Here is a 12559-nt window from a genome sequence, read left to right as displayed (position 1 = left end):
CATCTCGCTGGGTGCGAGTCAATAAGGAGCACGAGCTATTGGTGCAGCTCCTGGAACAAGATCTATTTGAAATTCAACAGATCGATGTGGAGGTAGTCCCGGTAATTCTTTCGGAAATACATCGGGAAATTCTTTTGCGACGGGAACATCATTGATGCTCTTTTCTTCAGTTTGTACTTTCTCGACATGTGCTAGAACAGCATAGCAACCTTTTCTTATTAGTTTTTGTGCCTACAAATTACTAATAAGATGTAGCTTCATGTTGCCCTTTTCTTCGTACACCATTAAGGGTTCTCCTTCTTCTCGTACAATGCGAATTGCATTTTTATAACATACGATCTCTGCTTTCACCTTCTTCAGCCAGTCCATGCCAACTATTACATCAAAACTCCCTAACTCTACTGGTATCAAATCAATCTTAAATATTTCGCTACCCAGTTTAATTTCTCGATTCCGGCATATATTATCTGCTGAAATTAATTTACCGTTTGCTAATTCGAGTAAAAATTTACTATCCAACGGCGTCAATGGACAACTTAATTTAGCACAAAAATCTATACTCATATAGCTTCTATCCGCACCCGAATCAAATAAAACGTAAGCAGATTTATTGTCAATAAGAAACGTACCCGTAACAAGCTTCGGGTCTTCCTGTGCCTCTGCCGCATTAATATTGAAAACTCTTCCACGGCCTTGTCCATTCGTGTTCTCCTGGTTCGGGCAATTTCTAATAATGTGGCCCGGTTTTCCACATTTATAACAAACTACATTGGCATAACTTGCTCCGACACTACTTGCTCCGCCATTACTCGTTCCGACACCATTTGTTCCTTTCGTTCTGTTAACCCCTGGTCCGTAGACCTCACACTTCGCCGCGCTATGACCATTTCTTTTACACTTGTTGCAAAATTTGGTGCAGAACCCCGAGTGATACTTTTCACACCTTTGGCATAGCTGCTTCTGATTGTTGTTGTTGTTGCGGTTGTTATTGTTGTTGGGATGATTGTTGTAGTTCCTGTTTTTGTTGTTGTTGTTGTTGTTGTTGTTGTTGTTGGGCCGTTTGTTGTAGTTGCGATTGATGTTGCGATTGTTGGGATAATTGTTGCGATTATTATTGTAATTGCTGTTGTTGTTGTATTGGTGATTCTTATCACCGTTTTCCTCCCACTTTCTTTTGACTTGCTTCACATTGGCCTCTTCAGCCGTCTGTTCTTTAATTCTTTCTTCAATCTGGTTCACTAGTTTGTGAGCCATTCTACATACCTGTTGTATGGAGGCGGGCTCGTGTGAACTTATATCTTCTTGGATTCTTTCCGGTAATCCTTTCACAAACACGTCGATCTTCTCTTCATCATCTTCGAACGCTCCCGGACACAATAGGCACAATTCTGTGAATCGTCTTTCGTACGTGGTAATATCAAATCCTTGGGTTCGTAACCCTCTAAGTTCTGTCTTGAGCTTATTGACCTCGGTTCTGGGACGGTACTTCTCGTTCATCAAGTGCTTGAATGCTGACCACAGTAGTGCGTACGCATCATCTTGTCCCACTTGCTCTAGATAGGTATTCCACCATGTTAACGCAGAACATGTGAAGGTATGCGTAGCATACTTCACTTTGTCCTCTTCAGTACACTTACTTATGGCAAACACCGATTCGACCTTCTCGGTCCACCGTTTCAATCCGATCGGTCCTTCAGTTCCATCAAATTCCAAAGGTTTGCAGGCAGTGAATTCTTTGTAGGTGCATCCTACACGATTTCCTATACTGCTAGATCCAATGTTATTGTTGGTATGTAGCGCAGCCTGTACTGCGGCTATGTTTGAAGCTAGAAAAGTACGGAATTCCTCTTCATTCATATTCACGGTGTGTCGAGTAGTCGGTGCCATTTCCTTCAAAATAGTCAAATGGAACAAGTTAATCATACAGAATATTAAGAGTAGTTAATAGTATTTCGTAGCATAATATGAACTCATTTATAAAAGCTTTTTCTTCATATTAGCGTTTTATAAGTTTAAATTCGGGTAGTACCTACCCGTTAAGTTCATACTTAGTAGCTAATATACAATTCAACTACTACAATTCTATATGAAAAACTGATTATAATAATATTTCGCGTTCAAACTTTTATACAATATTTTACAAACTTACAATACCGCTTATTTTACATAAAGCCTGAAATATAGCACACAATAAGTTTGATACAAGATAGTTTTGAAGATAATTCTAGCTAGTACACAAGTCGTTCAGCAAAGGCAATAAAGACACGTAATTCATACGTCCAGAAACAAGTCATGGATTCTGGTTTTACTAGGACTACTTCCCATCCTTGGTCTTGTGGAACATAACCGTTATGGCCGTTGATAAGACAGCGTGTTGTAACGTCGTCAAAGGGACGACGGTTACGTAATGACCAACAGTCTCGTAATAACCTAAAAACCTCATTTCTTACCCCAATTACCGACTCCGTCACTTGTGGGAACGTTTTGTTTAATAGTTGTAGCCCGATGTTCTTTTTCTCACTTTGGTGAGAAGCGAACATTACTAACCCGTAAGCATAGCATGCTTCCTTATGTTGCATGTTAGCTGCTTTTTCTAAATCATGAAGTCCTATATTCGGATACATTGAGTCAAAATAATTTCTTAACCCGTTGCGTAAAATAGCATTTGGGTTCCCCGCAATATATGCGTCAAAGTAAACACATCGTAACTTATGGGTTTCCCAATGTGATATCCCCCATCTTTCAAATGAAAGTCTCTTATAAACCAAGACATTCTTGGAATGTTCTTCGAATGTCTTACAAACTGATTTCGCCGTAAATAGTTGTGCCGAAGAATTCTGACCGACTCTATACAAGATTTCATCAATCATGTCTCCGGGTAGGTCTCTTAAAATATTGGGTTGTCTATCCATTTTGTGTTTTTATACTGTAAAATAGACAAGAGTTAGATTCATAAAAAAAATACTTATTAATACAAGCAATTTTTACATATATCATAAAGCATAAGCACACTATATTACATATATTACACCACACGAATACAACTATCTTATTCCGACTCGCTCGTTTCTTCTTCTTCGGTTTTGGTTCGTTTTTCCAAGTTTCTAGGGATATATGATGTTCCCCTAATACGTGCTGTCGTTTTCCACAACGTTTTAGAAAAACCGGGTGGTTTAGAGGTTCCCGGGTCATTGTTACAACTTAAGGGCTTCGGGGGTTGACGATACATATAAAGTTCATCGGGGTTGGAATTAGATTTCTCTATTTTTATGCCCTTTCCCTTATTATTTTATTTTGCCTTTTTAAATTCAGTTGGGGTAATTTCTATAACATCATCGGAATTCTCGTCGGAATCCGATTCATCAGAGAATTGGTAATTCTCCCAATATTTTGCTTCCTTGGCGGAAACACCATTGACCATAATTAACCTTGGTTGGTTGGTTGAGGATTTTCTTTTACTTAACCATTTTATTATTTCCCCCACCGGTTCTATTTCCTCCTCCGGTTCCTCCTCTTCCGGTTCTGATTCTTCTTCCGGTTCTGATTCTTCTTCCGGTTCTTCTTCGGGAACTTGTGAATCAGTCCAATATATATTCGACTCTTCGTTATTATTATGTGAGTCAATGGGATTTGTGCTAGAGGTAGACATCTATCACACAAAATCAAACATGTTAAGAGATTAATATATCACATAATATATACATGTTAATAATATATAGTTTCCAATAAAAATGTTAAGCAATCATTTTTTAAAGAAAACACGGTCGAAGTCCAGACTCACTAATGCATCCTAACAAACTCGATAAGATACACTAATGCAAATTTTCTGGTTCTCTAAGACCAACGCTCTGATACCAACTGAAATGTCCCGTTCTTATTGATTAAAAACGTTCCATATTAATTGATTTCGTTGCGAGGTTTTGACCTCTATATGAGACGTTTTTCAAATACTGCATTCATTTTTAAAACAAGCCATAACCTTTATTTCATAAATAAAGGTTTAAAAAGCTTTACGTAGATTATCAAATAATGATAATCTAAAATATCCTATTCACACACGACCATTACATAATGGTTTACAATACAAATATGTTACATCGAAATCAGTTTCTTAAATGCAGTTTTTACACAATATCATACAAACATGGACTCCAAATCTTGTCCTTATTTTAGTATGCAACAGCGAAAGCTCTTAGTATTCACCTGAGAATAAACATGCTTTAAACGTCAACAAAAATGTTGGTGAGTTATAGGTTTAACCTATATATATCAAATCGTAACAATAGACCACAAGATTTCATATTTCAATACACATCCCATACATAGAGATAAAAATCATTCATATGGTGAACACCTGGTAACCGACATTAACAAGATGCATATATAAGAATATCCCCATCATTCCGGGATACCCTTCAGATATGATATAAATTTTGAAGTACTAAAGCATCCGGTACTTTGGATGGGGTTTGTTAGGCCCAATAGATCTATCTTTTGGATTCGCGTCAATTAAGGTGTCTGTTCCCTAATTCTTAGATTACCAGACTTAATAAAAAGGGGCATATTCGCTTTCGATAATTCAACCATAGAATGTAGTTTCACGTACTTGTGTCTATTTTGTAAATCATTTATAAAACCTGCATGTATTCTCATCCCAAAAATATTAGATTTTAAAAGTGGGACTATAACTCACTTTCACAGATTTTTACTTCGTCGGGAAGTAAGACTTGGCCACTGGTTGATTCACGAACCTATAACAATATATACATATATATCAAAGTATGTTCAAAATATATTTACAACACTTTTAATATATTTTGATGTTTTAAGTTTACTAAGTCAGTTGTCCTCGTTAGTAACCTACAACTAGTTGTCCACAGTTAGATGTACAGAAATAAATCGATAAATATTATCTTGAATCAATCCACGACCCAGTGTATACGTATCTCAGTATTGATCACAACTCAAACTATATATATTTTGGAATCAACCTCAACCATGTATAGCTAACTCCAACATTCACATATAGAGTGTCTATGGTTGTTCCGAAATATATATAGATGTGTCGACATGATAGGTCGAAACATTGTATACGTGTCTATGGTATCTCAAGATTACATAATATACAATACAAGTTGATTAAGTTATGGTTGGAATAGATTTGTTACCAATTTTCACGTAGCTAAAATGAGAAAAATTATCCAATCTTGTTTTACCCATAACTTCTTCATTTTAAATCCGTTTTGAGTGAATCAAATTGCTATGGTTTCATATTGAACTCTATTTTATGAATCTAAATAGAAAAAGTATAGGTTTATAGTCGGAAAAATAAGTTACAAGTCGTTTTTGTAAAGGTAGTCATTTCAGTCGAAAGAACGACGTCTAGATGACCAATTTAGAAAACATACTTCCACTTTGAGTTTAACCATAATTTTTGGATATAGTTTCATGTTCATAATAAAAATCATTTTCCCAGAATAACAACTTTTAAATCAAAGTTTATCATAGTTTTTAATTAACTAACCCAAAACAGCCCGCGGTGTTACTACGACGGCGTAAATCCGGTTTTACAGTGTTTTTCGTATTTCCAGGTTTTAAATCATTAAGTTAGCATATCATATAGATATAGAACATGTGTTTAGTTGATTTTAAAAGTCAAGTTAGAAGGATTAACTTTTATTTGCGAACAAGTTTAAAATTAACTAAACTATGTTCTAGTGATTACAAGTTTAAACCTTCGAATAAGATAGCTTTATATGTATGAATCGAATGATGTTATGAACATCATTACTACCTTAAGTTCCTTGGATAAACCTACTGTAAATGAGAAAAATAGATCTAGCTTCAAAGGATCCTTGGATGGCTTGAAAGTTCTTGAAGCAGAATCATGACACGAAAACAATTTCAAGTAAGATTTCCACTCGAAATAAGATTGTTATAGTTATAGAAATTGAATTAAAGTTTGAATATGATTATTACCTTGTATTAGAAAGATAACCTACTATAAGTAACAAAGGTTTCTTGATCTTGGATGATTACTTGGAATGGATTTAGAAAACTTGGAAGTAAACTTGCAATCTTGGAAGTATTCTTGATTTTATGAAACTAGAACTTTTGGAATTTATGAAGAACACTTAGAACTTGAAGATAGAACTTGAGAGAGATCAATTAGATGAAGAAAATTGAAGAATGAAAGTGTTTGTAGGTGTTTTTGGTCGTTGGTGTATGGATTAGATATAAAGGATATGTAATTTTGTTTTCATGTAAATAAGTCATGAATGATTACTCATATTTTTGTAATTTTATGAGATATTTCATGCTAGTTGCCAAATGATGGTTCCTATATGTGTTAGGTGACTCACATGGGCTGCTAAGAGCTGATCATTGGAGTGTATATACCAATAGTACATACATCTAAAAGCTGTGTATTGTACGAGTACGAATACGGGTGCATACGAGTAGAATTGTTGATGAAACTGAATGAGGATGTAATTGTAAGCATTTTTGTTAAGTAGAAGTATTTTGATAAGTGTATTGAAGTCTTTCAAAAGTGTATGAATACATATTAAAACACTACATGTATATACATTTTAACTGAGTCGTTAAGTCATCGTTAGTCGTTACATGTAAATGTTGTTTTGAAACCTTTAGGTTAACGATCTTGTTGAATGTTGTTAACCCATTATTTATTATAACAAATGAGATGTTAAATTGTTATATTATCATGATATTATGATATATAATATATCTTAATATGATATATATACAGTTAAATGTCGTTACAAGGATAATCGTTACATATATGTCTCGTTTCGAAATCATTAAGTTAGTAGTCTTATTTTTACATATGTATTTCATTGTTAATACACTTAATAATATATTTACTTATCATTTAACATAATTAACCAAGTGTATCAATATCTTAATATGATTCATATGTACCTAGTAAGACGTTGTTATAACGATAATCGTTATATATATATCATTTTCGAGTTTCTTAAATTAATAGTCTCATTTTTATGTATATAACTCATTGTTAAAATACCTAATGAGATACATACTTATAATAAAATCATGTTAACTATATATATAACCATATATATGTCATCGTATAGTTTTTACAGGTTTTAACGTTCGTGAATCACCGGTCAACTTGGGTGGTCAATTGTCTATATGAAACCTATTTCAATTAATCAAGTCTTAACAAGTTTGATTGCTTAACATGTTGGAAACACTTAATCATGTAAATAATAATTTCATTTAATATATATATAAACATGGAAAAGTTCAGGTCACTACAGGTGAGACGATCAACTATTACCCAAATAGTATCATAACCACTTGCAGTCCTTGGCAATTTAGTAATGAAATCCATGGTAATGTTTTCCCATTTCCATTCCGGGATTTCAGGTTGTTGTAGTAGACCTGATGGTTTTTGATGTTCAGCTTTGACCTTAGAACACGTCAAACATTCTCCTACATATTTAGCAATATCGGCTTTCATACCTGGCCACCAAAAATGTTTCTTAAGATACTTGTACATCTTCCCCGTTCCAGGATGTATTGAGTATCTGGTTTTATGAGCTTCTCTAAGTACCATTTCTCTCATATCTCCAAATTTTGGTACCCAAATTCTTTCAGCCCTATACCGGGTTCCGTCTTCCCGAATATTAAGATGCTTCTCCGATCCTTTGGGTATTTCATCCTTTAAATTTCTCTCTTTTAAAACTCCTTGTTGCGCCTCCTTTATTTGAGTAGTAAGGTTAGTGTGAATCATTATATTCATAGATTTTACTCGAATGGGTTCTCTGTCCTTTCTACTCAAGGCGTCGGCTACCACATTTGCCTTCCCCGGGTGGTAACGAATCTCAAAGTCGTAATCATTCAACAATTCAATCCACCTACGCTGCCTCATATTCAGTTGTTTCTTATTAAATATGTGTAGAAGACTTTTGTGGTCGGTATATATAATACTTTTGACCCCATATAAGTAGTGCCTCCAAGTCTTTAATGCAAAAACAACCGCGCCTAATTCCAAATCATGTGTCGTATAATTTTTCTCGTGAATCTTCAATTGTCTAGACGCATAAGCAATCACCTTCGTCCGTTGCATTAATACACAACCGAGACCTTGCTTTGATGCGTCACAATAAATCACAAAATCATCATTCCCTTCAGGCAATGACAATATAGGTGCCGTAGTTAGCTTTTTCTTCAATAATTGAAACGCCTTCTCTTGTTCATCCTTCCATTCAAATTTCTTCCCTTTATGCGTTAATGCAGTCAAGGGTTTTGCTATTTTGGAGAAATCTTGGATGAATCTTCTGTAGTAACCAGCCAATCCTAAAAATTGACGTATATGCTTCAGAGTTTTTGGGGTTTCCCACTTTTCAACGGTTTCGATCTTTGCCGGGTCCACCTGGATACCTTCTTTGTTCACTATGTGACCGAGGAATTGAACTTCTTCCAACCAAAATGCACACTTTGAAAACTTAGCGTACAATTTTTCTTTCCTCAATACTTCTAGCACTTTTCTCAAATGTTCTTCGTGCTCTTGATCATTCTTTGAGTAAATAAGTATGTCATCGATGAAAACAATGACAAACTTGTCAAGATATGGCCCACACACTCGGTTCATAAGGTCCATGAACACAGCTGGTGCGTTAGTCAATCCAAACGGCATAACCATAAAATCGTAATGACCATAACGCGTCCTAAAAGCAGTTTTTGGAATATCATCCTCCTTTACTCGCATTTGATGATATCCAGAACGTAAATCGATCTTCGAATAAACCGACGAGCCTTGTAGTCGATCAAATAAGTCGTCAATTCTCGGCAGTGGATAACAGTTTTTGATGGTTAGTTTGTTCAACTCTCTGTAGTCAATACACAACCTAAATGTACCATCCTTATTCTTAACAAACAAAACAGGAGCTCCCCATGGTGATGTGCTTGGTCGAATGAAACCACGTTCTAATAGTTCTTGCAGTTGGCTTTGCAGTTCTTTCATCTCACTGGGTTCGAGTCTATAAGGAGCACGAGCTCCTGGTACAAGATCTATTTGAAATTCAACAGATCGATGTGGAGGTAGTCCCGGTAATTCTTTCGAAAATACATCGGGAAATTCTTTTGCGACGGGAACATCATTGATGCTCTTTTCTTTAGTTTGTACTTTCTCGACGTGTGCTAGAATAGCATAGCAACCTTTTCTTATTAGTTTTTGTGCCTTCAAATTACTAATAAGATGTAGCTTCATGTTGCCCTTTTCTCCGTACACCATTAAGGGTTCTCCTTCTTCTCGTACAATGCGAATTGCATTTTTATAACATACGATCTCTGCTTTCACCTTCTTCAGCCAGTCCATGCCAACTATTACATCAAAACTCCCTAACTCTACTGGTATCAAATCAATCTTAAATATTTCGCTACCCAGTTTAATTTCTCGATTCCGGCATATATTATCTGCTGAAATTAATTTACCGTTTGCTAATTCGAGTAAAAATTTACTATCCAACGGCGTCAATGGACAACTTAATTTAGCACAAAAATCTCTACTCATATAGCTTCTATCCGCACCCGAATCAAATAAAACGTAAGCAGATTTACTGTCAATAAGAAACGTACCCGTAACAAGCTCCGGGTCTTCATGTGCCTCTGCCGCATTAATATTGAAAACTCTTCCGCGACCTTGTCCATTCGTGTTCTCCTGGTTCGGGCAATTTCTAATAATATGGCCCGGTTTTCCACATTTATAACAAACTACATTGGCATAACTGACACTACTTGCTCCGCCATTACTCGTTCCGACACCATTTGTTCCTTTCGTTCTGTTAACTCCTGGTCCGTAGACCTCACACTTCGCCGCGCTATGACCATTTCTTTTACACTTGTTGTAAAATTTGGTGCAGAACCCCGAGTGATACTTTTCACACCTTTGGCATAGCTACTTCTGATTGTTGTCGTTGCTGCGGTTGTTATTGTTGTTGGGATGATTGTTGTAGTTGCTGTTGTTGTTGTTGCTATTGTTGTTGTTGTTGTTGTTGTTGTTGTTGTTGTTGTTGTTGTTGTTGGGCCGTTTGTTGTAGTTGCGATTGATGTTGCGATTGTTGGGATAATTGTTGCGATTATTATTGTAATTACTGTTGTTGTTGTATTGGTGATTCTTATCACCGTTTTCCTCCCACTTTCTTTTGACTTGCTTCACATTGGCCTCTTCAGCAGTCTGTTCTTTAATTCTTTCCTCAATCTGGTTCACTAGTTTGTGAGCCATTCTACATGCCTGTTGTATGGAGGCGGGCTCGTGTAAACTTATATCTTCTTGGATTCTTTCTGGTAATCCTTTCACAAACGCGTCGATCTTCTCTTCCTCATCTTCGAACGCTCCCGGACACAATAGGCACAATTCTGTGAATCATCTTTCGTACGTGGTAATATCAAATCCTTGGGTTAGTAACCCTCTAAGTTCTGTCTTGAGCTTATTGACCTCGGTTCTGGGACGGTACTTCTCGTTCATCAAGTGCTTGAATGCTGACCACGGTAGTATGTACGCATCATCTTGTCCCACTTTCTCTAGATAGGTATTCCACCATGTTAACGCAGAACCTGTGAAGGTATGCGTAGCGTACTTCACTTTGTCCTCTTCAGTACACTTACTTAGGGCAAACACCGATTCGACCTTCTCGGTCCACCGTTTCAATCCGATCGGTCCTTCGGTTCCATCAAATTTCAAAGGTTTGCAGGCAGTGAATTCTTTGTAGGTGCATCCTACACAATTTCATGTACTGCTAGATCCAAGGTTATTGTTGGTATGTAGCGCAGCCTGTACTGCGGCTATGTTTGAAGCTAGAAAAGTACGGAATTCCTCTTCATTCATATTCACGGTGTGTCGAGTAGTTGGTGCCATTTCCTTCAAAATAGTCAAATGGAATAAGTTAAGCATACAGAATATTAAGAGTAGTTAATAGTATTTCGTAGCATAATATGAACTCATTTATAAAAGCTTTGTCTTCATATTAGCGTTTTATAAGTTTAAATTCGGGTAGTACCTACCCGTTAAGTTCATACTTAGTAGCTAATATACAATTCAACTACTACAATTCTATATGAAAAACTGATTATAATAATATTTCGCGTTCAAACTTTTATACAATATTTTACAAACTTACAATACCGCTTATTTTACATAAAGCATGAAATATAGCACACAATAACTTTGATACAAGATAGTTGTGAAGATAATTCTAGCTAGTACACAAGTCGTTCAGCAAAGGCAATAAAGACACGTAATTCATACGTCCAGAAACAAGTCATGCATTCTGGTTTTACTAGGACTACTTCCCATCCTTGGTCTTGTGGAACACAACCGTTATGGCCGTTGATAAGACAACGTGTTGTAACGTCGTCAAAGGGACGAGGGTTACGTAATAACCAACAGTCTCGTAATAACCTAAAAACCTCATTTATTACCCCAATTACCGACTCCGTCACTTGTGGGAACGTTTTGTTTAATAGTTGTAGCCCGATGTTCTTTTTCTCACTTTGGTGAGAAGCGAACATTACTAACCCGTAAGCATAGCATGCTTCCTTATGTTGCATGTTAGCCGCTTTTTCTAAATCATGAAGTCCTATATTCGGATACATTGAGTCAAAATAATTTCTTAACCCGTTGCGTAAAATAGCATTTGGGTTCCCCGCAATATATGCGTCAAAGTAAACACATCGTAACTTATGGGTTTCCCAATGTGATATCCCCCATCTTTCAAACGAAAGTCTCTTATAAACCAAGACATTCTTGGAACGTTCTTCGAATGTCTTACAAACTGATTTCGCCGTAAATAGTTGTGCCGAAGAATTCTGACCGACTCTAGACAAGATTTCATCAATCATGTCTCCGGGTAGGTCTCTTAAAATATTGGGTTGTCTATCCATTTTGTGTTTTTATACTGTAAAATAGACAAGAGTTAGATTCATAAAAAAAATACTTATTAATACAAGCAATTTTTACATATATCATAAAGCATAAGCACACTATATTACATATATTACACCACATGAATACAACTATCTTATTCCGACTCGCTCGTTTCTTCTTCTTCGGTTTTGGTTCGTTTTGCCCAGTTTCTAGGGATATATGATGTTCCCCTAATACGAGCTGTCGTTTTCCATAACGGTTTAGAAAAAACTGGTGGTTTAGAGGTTCCCGGGTCATTGTTACAACTTAAGGGTTTCGGGGGTTGACGATACATATAAAGTTCATCGGGGTTGGAATTAGATTTCTCTATTTTTATGCCCTTTCTCTTATTATTTTCTTTTGCCTTTTTAAATTCAGTTGGTGTAATTTCTATAACATCATCGGAATTCTCGTCGGAATCCGATTCATCGGAGAATTGGTAATCCTCCCAATATTTTGCTTCCTTGGCGGAAACACCATTGACCATAATTAACCTTGGTCGGTTGGTTGAGGATTTTCTTTTACTTAACCGTTTTATTATTTCCCCCACCGGTTCTATTTCCTCCTCCAGTTCCTCCTCTTCCGGTTCTGATTCTTCTTCCGGTTCTG

The sequence above is a fragment of the Rutidosis leptorrhynchoides genome, chromosome 2 (genome assembly GCF_046630445.1).
Source record: "Rutidosis leptorrhynchoides isolate AG116_Rl617_1_P2 chromosome 2, CSIRO_AGI_Rlap_v1, whole genome shotgun sequence".
Lineage (NCBI taxonomy): Eukaryota > Viridiplantae > Streptophyta > Magnoliopsida > Asterales > Asteraceae > Rutidosis > Rutidosis leptorrhynchoides.
This window is presented reverse-complemented; position numbering follows the sequence as displayed.